A 15,589-nucleotide genomic window follows, 5' to 3' on the forward strand; every position below is an offset into this window, starting at 1 on the left:
CGTGCAAGTTCAGGCTTAACCCCTAAGAAAGTAGTGCCTGCACCAAGTGTAATTTTGACTTTGTCTTAAGAGAGTAAGCAAAGCAAAGCACAAGGGCTTAGTCCCTTACAAAAAGGACATCCCCCTTACTACAGAGATGATTAAGAATACAGTTAGAATTAGTATATGGTATAAGCCTTTCTCATTTTTCCTACTTGGCTTCCCTTTGGTTATGCCAAGGTCTCTGCCCAAAAGCATCTAAAATGACCTCTTCTTCCTATCTTTTTCTCCTTCTTTCACGACACATTCCCCTCCTTACTCCTCCTCTCTGATTTACCCACAAATACACATCTACTCGGATTCTTGGCTTCCTCTGGGGATCACTGTCATCAAGATGTTAGTAACTATATTAGCAAAAGCAAGTCCTCTTTCCCTGGTGCATCTTATGCTTTAGAATGGAATAAATATAAGATAGACATTTTGTTTCACTAATATGCACTATCCCTGTGTGTTATAAGCTTTACTCTGATACATTAATACATCAGAAGCTCTCCTTATTTTGCAGAGGACCTAAAAAGATCACTTGAACATTTCCAGGTCTCTTAAAGAAAATAATTAGAGAAACAGAGTGAAAGAGTAAGAGAACTCCCTCACAGCCACCCTCTTCCTGCTAATTACCAAGGACTTCAGGCCTTGGGATCAAATCACTTCCAGGAACCAAGAGCTATTGGCCCAAATATCTGGCAGTTAATACCAACACTTTCCATTTTATCATCAGTTTTTCAGTCTTCCTAAGATGCCAAAATGATTAGTGATGACTCAGTGAAAATGTGTTTAAATTGCAAAAAAAAACCCTGAATTTTACACATTTTTTATTAATAGAGAAGTTGGGACTAAGCCAACATTTCCTGTACCAACATTAAAATCTGGCTATTTGGATGTGCTCATTTAAAGGGAGAAGTGATTATTTTTCAGAAAGAACTGTACTCCAAATCCAAATTAAACAATTTGTTCATTTTCCCTGTTTCCTGCTGTCCATTTTAATTACTGTTATTTAGGAGCCTGAGTTTACTCTTAACTCTTAGCTCTCAGGTGATAAAAGGATTGGGAAAGCAAGCCTGCCATTTTATACTTCAAAGTCAGAATTGCCATGCTACATCTACTTTCCAAGTCCTCCCTGAAAGGCTTCAGTAAATTATTCTATAAATTATTCCAGGAGTGTTGACAGAGAGCATGGCTTTAATTTTTAGCTTTTAACCATAGCATAGAGAATCTTACTGGTATGTAGCTTATTCTTTAAGTTCTTTAACTGGAGTTGGGGTGGGAGGTGGGGAGGAAAACAGTTTGAATAAAGACTATCTCTGAGTGCATTCAGCTACTGATTTTCCATTCAGAGGCTCACAGATATTCGAAAACAAAGGGAAGAAATTTCTCTGTTGGGAGCTCTAATCAGTTAAAGAAAAACCGTCTCCAAAGACCTAATCAGTGTTTGAAACACAGAATCATGGAAAGTCCACACACTGATTCTATCAATTAGACTTCTTCACATTGCACGTGACTTTGATTCCATTTCTACACACATACACACACATAATCCTTTAGTTTTTAAATTTTTATACAGTTGACCCTCTTACAGTGGAGGCGCTGGGGTGCCACCCACCCTGCACAGTTGAAAACCTGCCTATAGCTTTGACTCCCCAAAGACTTAACTACTATTAGCCTACTCCTGTTGACCAAAAGCCTTGCCAATAACATAAACAGTCGATTAACATGTATTTTGTATGTTGTATGTATTATATACTCTATTATTACAATAAAGTAAGCTGGAAAAAAGAAAATGTTATCAAGAAAAATCGTAAGGAAGAGAAAATACATATATAGTACATGTATGTATTTACTGAAAAGAAGCTGTGAATAAGTGGACCTATGTATTTCAAACCTGTGTTGTTCCAGGGTCAACTGTGATACCAAAAGTCAGTGACAAAGGTTTCCAGATTTTATAAGGCAATAATAATGTTTAAATACTGATAATGGTTAAAAAAATGAACAGGCAAATCAATGGAGCAGAATAGTCTCAGATTAGCTTCATTTACAGTCACATATTATTAAAGACTTGGTAATTGTGGAAGGACAAGATTATTCAATAAATGATGTTGGGAAAACTGCTTATTTTTTAAGATCTTTTTCAGTGTTTTTCAAGTAAATATAAATTAATGAAAGAGGTAAATATAAAGATTACAGAGAAATTAGAGGAAAACAGAAATTAAAAATATCAAATGTTAGGAATGGCATAATAGCTAACATTAGAGATAATGGGATAAAATCAAAATAAAAGATAAACAATTTTGCACACACTCCCCATAATTCTCGAATACTAAAAAATAAGTTAAAAAAGAAAATATGGAAACTAAATTTCAGGAAGTTTTTTACAAAGGAAATGTATGTATTTCATGCACACAAAAGGAATTCCAAGACTAGCATAACTGGATATAGCACATAAACATTTGATTCTTAACCAAAGACAAAATAATGTAAGTTATCTAGCAATAAAAGAAATGAAAAATTGTCTAATCTCATCCGTATTATACTTTTAAATTACATACAAATATGTAAACACTTTACCTACTTTACCTAAAGAGGTTATATGCATACATAAAAAATAAAAGTGGAATATTTTTATTATTAGTGTTTTAACTGTTAATGAAGTATAGTGTTTACAAATAAAAGCATCCAATGCTGGTGAGCATGGACATTTCAAACACTGTTGGTAATACTGAAAAATATCCATTTTGGAAAAAATGTGATAATGCTTATATAATAAATTACAAAAAATGGGGCCCTTTCTTTATTAGTTTTAGTTGGGGGTCTCAAGAGAATATATGATAACTGACCCCTTATTCTACCGTAAAGTGCTAGACTATCTGCAGAAATTGCAAATAAATTGCCCAAGTGTACAGGAACTCAACACATCATCCACCTCCTGGCTATATAAACAAGGACCAAGAACTTAATTAGGGAATTTGAGGGCTTAAGAGAGGATTTATTTGGAGAGACATGGAGGTGCTGTGGTCCCCTGGGGGTGCTGCTTTTCTCGCCTCAGCAGTAGTGAGAAATGATTTAAAGAGGCAACTCAGAAAGCTGGGTGTGACTTCTCTGAACTGGGTGTCAATGGGCATTGAAGTGGGGGCCTTGCAGAGGAGCGTCTGGTAAGCCTGGGGTATCTCCCTAGAAAGAACCTGGCTGAAGGAGCCTGTAATAGCAGTGTAGACGGGATCCTCTCCCTCACAGGGTCAGAGGTGTGTGTGTGTGTAGGGAATGTGGTGGGAGACTGTTGGAGGACTTGGATTAGGAAGTGAAGTGATGTGATCTGATTTACACTTTTAAAAGCTTACTCAGGCTGCAAGGGAACTAGTGATAGTCATTGTGATGGTTAACTTTGTGCGGCAATCTGACTCGACCATTAGGTGCCCAGACATTTGGTCAGACGTTATTCTGGGGCACCTAATGATCTAGTCGAGGGAGAGTTCAGTGCTGGGAGTTCAGTGGGAGTGTATTTGGATGAGATGAACATTTGAATTGGTAGACTGAGTAAAGCAATTTCCTTTCCTAATATGCATGGCAATCATCCAATCAATTGAAAACCTGAATAAAACAAACAAACAAAAGGCTAAGTAAGAGGGAACTCCTGTCTGAATGTTTGAGCTTGGACATCGGTCTTTTCCTGCCTTAAAAATTAGCTCCTCTTAGGTCTTGAGCCTGTGAGCTTTCAGACTGGAACTTACAGGACTGGCTCACAGGTCCTTGAACCTAGACTGCAATTTAGACCATTAGGTTGCCTAGTTCTCAGGCCTTTGAACTTGGACTGGAGCTATACCATAGTAATGACTAACACTGAGTGTTTCTTGTACTAGGTGCTATCCAGTGGCTCCCATGGGTGTCCAGCCTGCTGACTGAAGATCTTAGGACTTCTCAGACTCCACAATCACGTGAGTCAATTCCTTATAATAAATCTCCTTCTAACTATATGTCTCTCTATCCTAGTGGTTCTGTTTTTCTGGAGAACCCTAATGCAGTAATAATAGTTACTAACACTGAGTGTTTCTTGTACTGGGTGCTAGTCAGATGTTTTATGTTTACATAGATCAATCTATGTAATCCTCATAATGACTGTATAAAAGAAGCTATTATGGTCATCATTTTGAAGATAAGGAAATTGACAGAACGGGTTAGAGGTCAGGTCAGGTCCAAGATTCTCATTCATTCAGTCTACTTCCTGCACTCACTTGCTTACCCCCCACTCCATAGTAATTCAAAAAATGATTATGATTAGGGCCAATAATGGAGGCAGGGGGACCACTAGAAGGCTGTTGCCAATCAGGCAGAAGATACCAGTGGCTAAGACTAGGCTTAGAGCAGACTGTAATTAGATATGGAAGGTGTGGGGTGAGAGGCAAGTGCCAAACACAGCGATGGGTGTGCACTATATAGAAAAGAAAAGAAAAAAACAAACAAAACAATAAAAAAAAAATCACTGAGATTTTTGGAATTAACTTGTTTACTCTAGTATACCTAAACTATCCTCTCATGATTTTGATTCTTTCTCTGCACCTTGTCTTAATGCATTGAAATGTTATATATCCATTAAAATGTTATATATATTTATAGAAATATATAATATATAGATAAAATATGTAATACATAGATTATATATATATATATATATAAATGGATAAAACTATATATAATGCTTTATTTATATAGGTGTATGTATTTTCCTGAAAGAGTGTATAATTATAAAATTCTCAAAGAATCTGGTGTCCTCACAAAAGTTCAAGAGTGTGGGTTTAAAGAGTCCCCATCAGGCATTACTAGGGTGCAGTATAGACACATGAACCCCACTGGAGCCAAAGAACTGTCTGGTGATGTTCTTGAGTGAAACCTTGATTACTGAGAATAAAAATGGCTGGTAGCTTCTGAGACAGCAGATATTAAATGTCATTGATAAATGGCATTTATCAAGACAGGAAGACAGAGAGAGGAGGTTTGGACAGAGATAGGAGTCCTGGGACAAAGAATCAGGAGTTCTGCTCTGAGCATTTCAAATTTGAAAGCCTTTGTGCTTCTAAGCAAAGAGCCTAAGTGGTTTTATATAAGAGTCTGGAGCTCAAGGGAGAGTTCAATGCTAGAGATATAAATTTTAGTGTTATTGGTTTATGCATGGTATTTAAAGACATAAGACCAGAAGCCATGAAACTAGGAAGACTGTTTAAATAAAGAACAGAAGGCAGCTCAGAACCGAGTCATTCTAACTTTTGAAGATTTGAAATAGGAGACGAAACTAGTGAAGAAGACTGAGAAGGAGTAGATAGAGGAGTCAGAGGGAAATCAGGAAACAGTAGTACTTCAAAAGCTGAGGAAAGTATTTCAAGGAGAGTTCCACTGTGGGAAAGGATGCTGAGGGAGCAAGATGAAGGATGAGGAGTGACAACTGGCAAGATGGAGGTGGAGGGTGAGCTGGCTAAGAGCTGATGCTGCAAAGTCACTGGGGGAAAAAGTCTCACTGAAGTAACCTGCATGTTACTGGTATTGATTAATGAAAATCCAAATCCCTTTTCATTAAACATCTTAAAAATGTTTTAGCAAGAGTGTTTCAGTCGGAATACTGGTTCTGGAGGGATGGGTGGGGGATTCTCTTTAGTTCTCTATTTGCCATCTGTGTGTGACGTCCCTAAGACTACCACAGGCCTAGGGATTCACCAGGAGGACTCAGCATATAGTGGGTCATGTTGATGATTTATTACCGTGGAAAGATGCAAAGCAATATCAGCAAAGGGAAAAGGCACATGGGGTGAAATCCAGAGGAAACTAGGTGCATGTTTCCAATAGTCTTCTTCCAGTGGAGTCCCACAGGAAATGCTTAACTCCTCCAGCATCCAATTGTGCCAACAAGAGTGAAATACTGTCTACCTGGGAAGCTCATTAGAGGCTCACTGCCCAAGGTTTTTACTGGGGGCTGGTCACATGGGCACCCTCCACCAAGCACATACCCAAATTCCAGACTCCCAGGGGGAAAGTAGTTGTTGAGCACAAACCTCATTGTTCGCACAAACAATTTATGCCAGTCAGTCCCTCTTATGAGTTAGGGATTGGTGGGAGCAATCCCAGAATCTTAGTTCTCCAACATCAGCCAAGGGCCAACATTGTGAGACGGCCTTTCTAAAGATAGCAGTCTTAGGACTGCGGTGTTAACTCTTCTACACACCATCTGTTACAGACTAACTAACTGTCTGCATCCCTCAGATTCATATACTGAGGCCTTATCCTCCTTTGTGATGGTACTTGGAGGAAGGGGCTCCAGCAGGTAATTAGATTTAGACTAGGTCATGAGGGCCTGACCCTCTTGAGAGGATTAATACGCTTATAAGAGGAAAAGAACTCGCTCTCTGTCTATGCACATGCACCTAGGAAAGGCCCTCTGAGCACACAGCCAGAAGGTGGCTGTGTGCCAGCCAGGAAACGGGCCCTCATCAGAACCCAACTGTGCCTGCACCCTATCTCAGACTTCCAGACTCCAGCACTGTGAGCTATAAATGTCTGTGGTTTAAGCCACCCAGTCGATGGTATTCTGTCACAGCAGCTCAGGCAGGCTAAGAAAGTTGATTAGCTTCTTCTCTGTCTTAATGTATTTTAGCAGTATTCTGGCTTCGGTGCATACACCCATCAGAGTGGCTGAGCAGGAGAAAGGTAATTATGAGAGGGTATTATGTGGGGTCTCAACCAGATTATCAGTGTATCTAGCAGCAGCTAACCAGATCCAGATGCTGATCTGAAAGCCAGAAGCACAGCTCTAGCTTAAGGACAACTAGTAAAGGCAATAGCTGAGAACTTAAAGCACATAAAATTAAACAGTAATGATTATTTTTTTCAGAGGGGGGATTAACAGTCTATTCCAGCTCCTACTTTGTACCTAGATACTAGTATCTCCAGTTGTTGGGAGTGAAGCCAGCCACACCCAGAGGATAGAAGGTCAAAAGCAGTAGGGCTGAGGTGTCATTCACACAGAGACCTGCTCTGTTCTAGAACCAACTCTGGTTTCTGGTAGAGAGGTCTGTTCCAGTCATCTGTTGCCACATAACAAAAGACCCTACAACTAACTTAGTGGCTTAAAGCCACAACTAATTATTTTTTATGACTTCTGTGATCAGACATTTGGGCAGAACTTGGCTGGGTGCTCCTTCTTGTCCATGTGGTTTCATAAACATCACTCAGTAGGATTCGACTGATAGGACTGTCCTGGAGGGCCCAAGACAGCTCCACTCCTGTCTAGCATCTTGATGGAGATGCCTAGAAAGCCATACTCATCTGAGTCTGTCAGCTGGACCACTTGCACATGACCTCTTCAGGGTGGCGGTTTGGGGATTCCTGAATTTCTTACATGCAGGCCCAGACTCCCAGAGGGGACATTACAAAACCAAGGTGGAAGCTCCAAGGCTTCTTCTGGCACAGCCATAGAACGCTATTTCTGGCATGTTCTACTGGTCAAAGAAATCACTAAAGCCAGCTCAGATGGGCAATTAGATTTCACTTTTTGATGGGGAGAGTAGCAAAGAATTTGTTTTAATTTATACATTGACATTCTCCATTTCTAAATTTCTTCTCAATTATGGTAAACTGTGGTTCCCTCTTGCCTTACTTTCATTCTCATACCATTTATAAAAAGTTAGGCATTTATTTTCAATGGCCAAGATATGGAAGCAGCCTAAGTGCCATCAACAAATAAATGCATAAAGAAGATGTGGTGTATATGTATATACAATGGAATATTACTCAACCATTAAAAAAGAATGAAATCTTGCCCTTTGCAAAAACATGGATGGACCTGGAGGGTGTTATGCTTAGTGAAATAAGTCAAACAGAAAAACAAATACTGAATATTTTCATTTATATGTAGAATATAAAAAAATGAATGATTATAACAAAACAGGAATAGACTCACAGATACAGAGAACAAACTAGTGGTTACCAGTGGGGAGGGAAGGGGGAAGGGCAGGATAAGGGAAGGGGATTAAGAGGTACAAATTACTGTATATAAAAGAAGCAACAAGGATATTGTATAGCACAGGGACTGTAGGCAATATTTTATAATAACTTTAAATGGAACGTAACTTATAAAAATATGAAATCACTATGCTGTACCCCTGAAACTAATATAATATTATAAATAAACTACAATTAAGATAAAAAAGCAAGGTAGGCACTATTTTTCAAAAGAAGGGTACATTCTAGCTCACTGAGAAGTTGCTAGACTGCTTTAGTTTTTACTTCACACCTATAAAGCACTAGTATTTATTTTGAAAAATCAGAGAACCTCTACATATGATAATAATAAATTTGTCTAACATATAAAAAATGAAGTAAATGTTTCTGAATCTGTTCTCTCAATGGAATGGGGGATTTTTTTTTTTAACCATTAGAGCCTACAATCTAGAGTTTGATTTACTGTTGAGTTGTATAGTAGGATAGAACCAAACATAATTCCCATAGGAGGAACAACAATGGCAAAAATACTTCATAAAGATGATTCAAAAAGTGCAGTCATGCTCAGTACTCATAAGAGTAAATGTGCACAAGCACACAGTCATAGTGCTTGGCTGGATTTCTGCTTTAGGACTGGGATACCATGCATTCACTTGTAAACATTCATTAAACATTTTTTTACCTATTAGAAGTCACAATTTTTTTTCCTAATAATTATAAATTTACATATCTGTATTTCTTTCTCTACATATATATCTCCTCTCTCTATATATATATGTAAATCATTGACAAGCTACAATGGGAACTAGTTTGAAACTAGAAAGTATCTCTCTATTTACAAATGTCAAAGCAAAATAAGAGCATTCTGTTTCAGTATTATTTGCAAATGAGAAGTTTGTCTACAAGCAGGCTATATTACACACAAAAAACATTGCCCAGTAAGGCATTTGAGTTTTAAACATCACCTTAATTTGCTTGACATAAGAACAATTATTACAGTGGTACCTGATAATTACTGAATCATAGTAATTATTAATGGGCTAGATTTCTCAATGCAGATATACTTCAGAGTTTATTTGAAAATTTACAGTAGAGGAGGCACATTATCTGCCCTCTTAAGAGAGACTTATCTCTTTTCCTTTTGGAATAAAACTAGTAAATGGAGACAGTGGTTGTGCTCATAAAACATACACCTGTTGAAATGGCTCTGACAGAGGTTTCATTTTCAACTCTCAGCCAACACTGAGATAGATGGACGGTGAACCTTGAGTTTTATTTCAGGAGTGTTACGCACTGTCCTGTGTGAAAAAGGAATGCTATCTGTAATGAGATTTTTCATTTCCAAGCTTAACTTTAGGAGCTGCTGTAGAAAATGTCCTCTCACACTCCTGATCACCAGGAAGGTTGCTTGGCAGATACTTCACCTTTGTATGAATATTCATTATAAAGTCAATAGAGAGCAACAGTTCTTGATCTGACTTCATCTTCTCTGGACCCAGAAAATATTACCATAAAAACTTTATTTGCATCGCCTTGCTCCTTAAGGACTAAGGGGCCAGAACTGCCTGGTACTGCCTGGTGGTCTATCCCCATGGCCTCTGTGAACATTACATTGAGGTCTGTGCCCCTGTCTCTGAGCCCAGAGCCCTATGCCTGGCGTCAAGTTGCTGTGGCTGCCAGAGGCACTTGTCACTGTGATAAAGTGACCCTTCTCATGTCTAATTGACAGCCTCCAGCCTTCAGCAAGTTCTTTATATAAAGCTGAAAACCAAGAAAGAAGTATGAAAAAAGAAGCCTTTAACTTCATGTTTGGTTCATATTTTTATATTTTAAAAATCACACCTACCTATATACATCTTTCTCCTGATTAGGATTTAATAATCCAATTAATAAAGACTCCAGTCATTTTCAATGAAATCAACCAGCCTCTGAGATAACTGAATGAGAAATGCATCCTAACATTTTAGGGGCAATGTCATTCCTCATGTATTTTGCTTTGTGGGGTGAAATTTACACAGAAGACTCATGGTCTTCTGTCAGTGATGCCAGAGATCACTTTTACAGAGATGCCATGCTAGATTCAGCAATTTTTTTTAAAAAAGGGGAGGGAGAAGGCCCAATTAAATTTGAATTTCTGATAAATAAGGAATATTTTAGTATAATACTTAGACTAGTATTACCATGCAATACTTGGGATACTAAAAAATTATTTCCTATTTATCAGAAATGCAAATTTAACTGGATATCCTTTATCTGATCCGTAGTTTTATATGTCTTTCAATATGTATTACATTTCTACAATTAAAATTAGAAATCTCATTTAATCAAATAGGCAAAAAATATCCAAATGGAGGAAATTGTTTTAGATGAAGGTGAGAATTGCCAGCTAACAGAAATCCTTATAAATACATCGAAGCAGTTGAACATCATATTGATTTGATTATCCTTTCTACCCTGAATCAGCAACTATTGGGTTAGTTGGAATGCAAAAGGCAGCTCAGCGGCTTGAGAATTGTATCATTCTCTCAAGATATGAAGCAGTAAATTAGCAGGAAATGACTCCACACTTCTGTTTTACTAATGTCATTGTTTATTCGGAGTTAACAGAAGGATGCTTAGAAAATATGGCAGGTGATAGAAAATCAAAAGGATCCATGGGTTGTTGGGCACTTTTTAAATACAGGTCAGTGATTGGAAAATCAGACTGAACGTTCATTTACCACTTCAGTGTTGTCACATAATACTAAAGAGATTAATCCTAAGCCTCAGCTCCAGGATCTTTAATTCCTCGAATTAACATACACTTGCTCGTGATGCTCAATGTTTAACTAAACCAATAATAAGCTACCGTGTGTGTTTTATATATTAAGTATATACAAGTGTGTGTAGGGACACGTACATATGTAGGTGTGTTTGTGGATAGATACGTGGGTGTATATTTATGTATATGAATATATATGTATGGACACATAATAGTCACCTCAGAGAGGAAGAATTGTAGCATTTTATCATAAATTTTATATATGGACATATATTTACTGTTGGTAAATGCAACAGAAACAAGATAAACTTCATATTTTGAGGTTGATAGTGCTTCTTCTTTCCTTCTTTTCTTATCCTGTAACTATTTTACAGGATATTATTTTCTTTTACCAAACATACCCATTTCTTAGAGAAGATAAATCACATTTTAATAAGAAGCAGCAGAAAGCATTTTTTAAAAAGGGTATGTGTTACTGTGGAAATAGTCAAGCGAACTCATTTGAAGCAAGAGCCTTTCACACTATCAGAATAGGTTTACTAAAAAGAAGATACATTAAAATAATAGTATTAATAATAGTGTAAGAAAAGTAGTAACCTACATAACAGGATGCATATTCTTGGAAGTAACCATTTGAAAACAACAAGAACAGAACTATTCTATTACATCCGAAAAGGTCTATTATAACACATTGTTAAGCTAATCTACATTCTTGTTATGGAACTAAGTTAATAAATCCAATGATATTATGAGAATATTCTGTAATTCTAACTTCATGAACTCAACCTGACTTCCTACGACTAGAACGAATCAGTGAAATTTTGATTATGTGCTGTATGTGTGTGGTTGAGAGCCCCTTTCACATCTACAAACTACAGTGGTGACTGTAGTCCTGTTTGTGTGTCTGACAAAGGGACTTCTATTAGTTATCTTTTCATAGTTAAAATAATGAAGTTGTTTTTTTTAAGGAAAATTTGAGTAACTTTAAATATATCTCATCTCTTTGCTTTTAAAAGGATCCATTCGCTTATTTCTGCTACCCTCCCCTTATAGCTATGAGATGACAAGCTGTTTCATATGTAGTGAATCTTAAGAGCAAAACCTTTAGGTGAGCAGGTCTTGCCTTGAGTATTATGGTTTTAGAAAAATTACAATTGAAGCAGTGAAAGTGGGGTATGAGGGGAGGTGATATTTAACTAAGTGATAATTTATCTTGCTGAAAACTGAAAACCCTATTAGGGACTTCCATCAAGTTTCACATTTCTAATGACCCTAACTTTTTATGCCGAGGGAAGAGGTCCTCTGTAGGTATGTGACAGAGCGCTGAAAGGTCATTTGTCAGCAGGGTCACTAAGCTGTACAACTTGTTAGGAAAGCTTGATACTGCTTTGGCCCACATTGCTGCTGTCTGAAATCCCACAGGCAGCTAGCAAGAGCAATTAAGCAAATTCTGGTTTAGCTGAGATTGACCCCTTTCAATATTTTGAAATGGGCATCAGTTCCTGTCAGAGTGTATCAACTGACTATTAATGATGAGAGGAGATGATCCTGGCAATGATCCCTACCTCCTGCAGAGAACTGAGATTTAAGGCCAACTCACCCTTCTAGTAAAGCTTTGCCAGGAGGAAGGTTACTGAAGAAGGTGTCAGATTGATGTTGGAAAGCCTGCTATTCAACCACCCACTATACCCTTTTCTGCATTTACTCTACCCTGTGTATTCCTCTTAGGGTCATTAGATCGGAAAGTACACTAATGCCCTCTCCATAACTGAGCTATTGCCATGCTATCTCATATGTTTTAATGTATTTTAGTTTAAAATGTAAAATCACAGTTAAGTTGCAAAGTGTGATCTCAGACCGTGAGTAATTTCATGTTTATTTTAATACTGCTTTGTGTTGCCAAATATTTTTCATATGGGAATGAGAGTGTGCAGTGCAGTTACAATGTGCATGTGTGATCAGATATTTGTAATATCTTTCAAAAGAGATGATCAGATTTTGGTAACATCTGTTTGATTCTTTAGGAAACCAATCCTAATTTTCAGGTAAAATCTGAAAATATATAATAATGATTTATGAACTTGAGATCATTTATACTCTGAGTTGTTAGCTCTTAGGTTGTATGCCTAAATCTTCACATACTTATTTTTTTTAAAGAACTAACATTTTTCTTCTTTTCTTCTTATTCATTCATTCAACAAATATTTACCAAAGGCCCATATGATCCAGCCACAATCCACAAGTATCTATAAAGTCTATAAAAAGGCTTAAGAAGATGGAATGGGTCCTTGATCTCCCAGAATTTAAAATCTAGTGAGTTAGTCTTAGTGGATTGATCCTGAATAATTGAATATGTAAGTACAACTTTTTCCTTTAGGTGAATCAGTGTAACTTAAAAGGAACTCTTTTTAATATTAGTGTGTTGAAAGAAATCTAAGCTATAATTCTGTAACAAATGTCACCTTATTTTTCGGGAGCCCAGTGGCTAACAACTAAAAAAGTTACACGATTGAAACAATTCTAGAAAACTGGCAGATACATACACACATACACGTATAGACAACAGTTCAATGCAAACCCTACGAGTTGCTGAAATGGATAATGTTACATGCTCTTGGACTAGCGTATTAATTTTCTTATTAAAAACAATTACTTGGGTTTTTTTTGTTAAAATATATATATCTTAGGATACTCTCCCAGATATAACAGCTCAGTACGTTAAGTATGCATCCCAGGAGTATACATTATCAGCCAATCTAATCTGATTTAGGTGCCCTATGGCTTACACTTTGAGAAATATTGCTTAAAATGACAAACGGACTGTGTTTATTATTAGCAAATCAAAGCCAGGCTATAGGAATTTCACTTCCATCCAGAAATACCTACCTGCTAAGGAACTTGTTCTCCCTTCATAAAAAAAAAACTAAAAAACTGAAAACAAAATAAAAAACAAAAACACAAAATGAGGAAAATATATATTAAATATTTATTTAGTTAGTTATTTGAAGTATAGTTGATTTACAATGTTATGTTAGTTTCTGGTGTACAGCAAAATGATTCAGTTATACACACACACACACACACACACATATTCTTTTTCAGATTCTTTTCTATTATGGTTGATAACAGAATATTGAATATAATTCCCCATGCTGTGCAGTAGGACCTAGTTGTTTATCTATTTCATATTTAGTAGTTTGTATCTGCTAATCTCAAACTCCTAATTTATCCCTCTTTTGCCTTTGGTAACCATAAATGTGTTTCTATGTCTGTGAGTCTGTTCCTATTTCATATATAAGTTCATTTGTATCATATTTTAGATTCCACATCCATAATCATCAAAGATATTGGCCTATAATATTGTTTTCTGATAATGTCTTTGTCTGGTTGGGGTATCAGGCTGATGGTGGCTTCACAGGATGACTAGGAAGTGTTCCCTCCTCTTCAGCTTTTTGGAAGAATTTGAGAAGGACTGGTGTAAGTTTCTCCTTGTATGTCTGGTAGAATTCCCCAGTGAAGCCATCTGGTCCTGAACTTCTGTTTGCAAGGAGTTTTGTTTGATTGTTTGTTAAATTGCAGATTCTATTTCACTTCTAGTGATCAATCTGTTCAAATTATCTATTTCTTCTTGATTCAGTTTTGGTGGGCTACGTGATTTTAGAAACTTGTACATTTCCTCTAGGTCATCCAATTTGTTAGCATGTAATTGTTCATAGTATTGTCTCATTTGTTTTTGTATTTCTGCAGTATCTGTTGTTATTTCTCCTCATTAATTTCTTATTTTATTTGGGTCCTCTCTTTTATTCTTGGTGAGCCTGGCCGAAGGTTTTTTGATTTTGTTAACTCTTTCAAAGAACCAGCTCTTGATTTTATTGATTTCTTCTATTGTTTTTTTAATCTCTATTATATTTATTCCTTCTCTGATCTTTAGAATTTCCTTCCTTTTGCTGACTTTAGGTTTGTTTTTCTTTTCTATAATTCTTGTAGGTGGTAGGTTAGGTTATTTGAGATTTTTCTTGTTTTTTTGAGGAAGGCCTGTATCACTATAAACTTCCCTCTAAGGAATGCTTTTACTGCATCCTATAGATTTTGTATGGTTGTGTTTCATTGTCATTTGTCTCAAGGTGTGTTTTAATTTCCTCTTTGATTTCATCATTGACCCATTGGGTTTTTTAGTAGCATGTTGTTTGGTCTTCTCTGTTTAATTGTTTTTTGTTTTTTTTTTTCTCATTTCTTTCTGTGGTTGATTTCTAGTTTCATGCCATGGTGGTCAGAAAAGATGCTTGAAAGAATTTCCATCCTCTTAAATTTGAGGCTTATTTTGTGTCCTGATATGCGGTCTCTCCTAGGGAATGTTCCATGTGCACTTGAGAAAAATATATATTGTGGGGTTCTTTTGGGCATAATATCCTGAAAATACTAATTAGGTCTAACTGTTCTGCTGTGTCATTTAGGATCTCTGTTGCCTTATTGATTTTATGCCTGGAAGGTCTGTCCATTGATGTCAGTGGGGTATTAAAGTCTCCTATTATTTCATTCCATCAATTTCTTCCTTTTATATCTGTTACTATTTGTTGTATTTAGATGCTCCTGTATTGGGTGCATATATGTTAACCTGTGTAACATCCTCTTCTTGTATTGATCATTTTACCATTATAGTGTCTGTCCTTCTTTATCATTCTTTATGGCCTTTGTTTTAAAATCTGTTTTGCCTGGTATGAGTATTGCTATATTCATTTTCTTGTCATTTGTTTGTATGAAGTATCTTTCCTTCCCCTCACTTTCTATATGTGTCCTTTGCTTTAATGTCTC

The 15,589-nt window shown here is 36.6% G+C and overlaps 1 long non-coding RNA gene across 1 annotated transcript in view; it reads left to right on the top strand.

The window, feature by feature from the left end:
- Positions 1-15,589, top strand: part of LOC116154382 (uncharacterized) — an 873,015-nt gene that overhangs the window by 833,933 nt on the left and 23,493 nt on the right. The window contains exon 10 of the long non-coding RNA XR_004138267.2: positions 3,891-3,965. This is a non-coding gene — a long non-coding RNA (uncharacterized LOC116154382). The remainder of the gene's footprint in view (positions 1-3,890; positions 3,966-15,589) is intronic.

This window comes from Camelus dromedarius, chromosome 6, assembly GCF_036321535.1.
Source record: "Camelus dromedarius isolate mCamDro1 chromosome 6, mCamDro1.pat, whole genome shotgun sequence".
NCBI lineage: Eukaryota > Metazoa > Chordata > Mammalia > Artiodactyla > Camelidae > Camelus > Camelus dromedarius.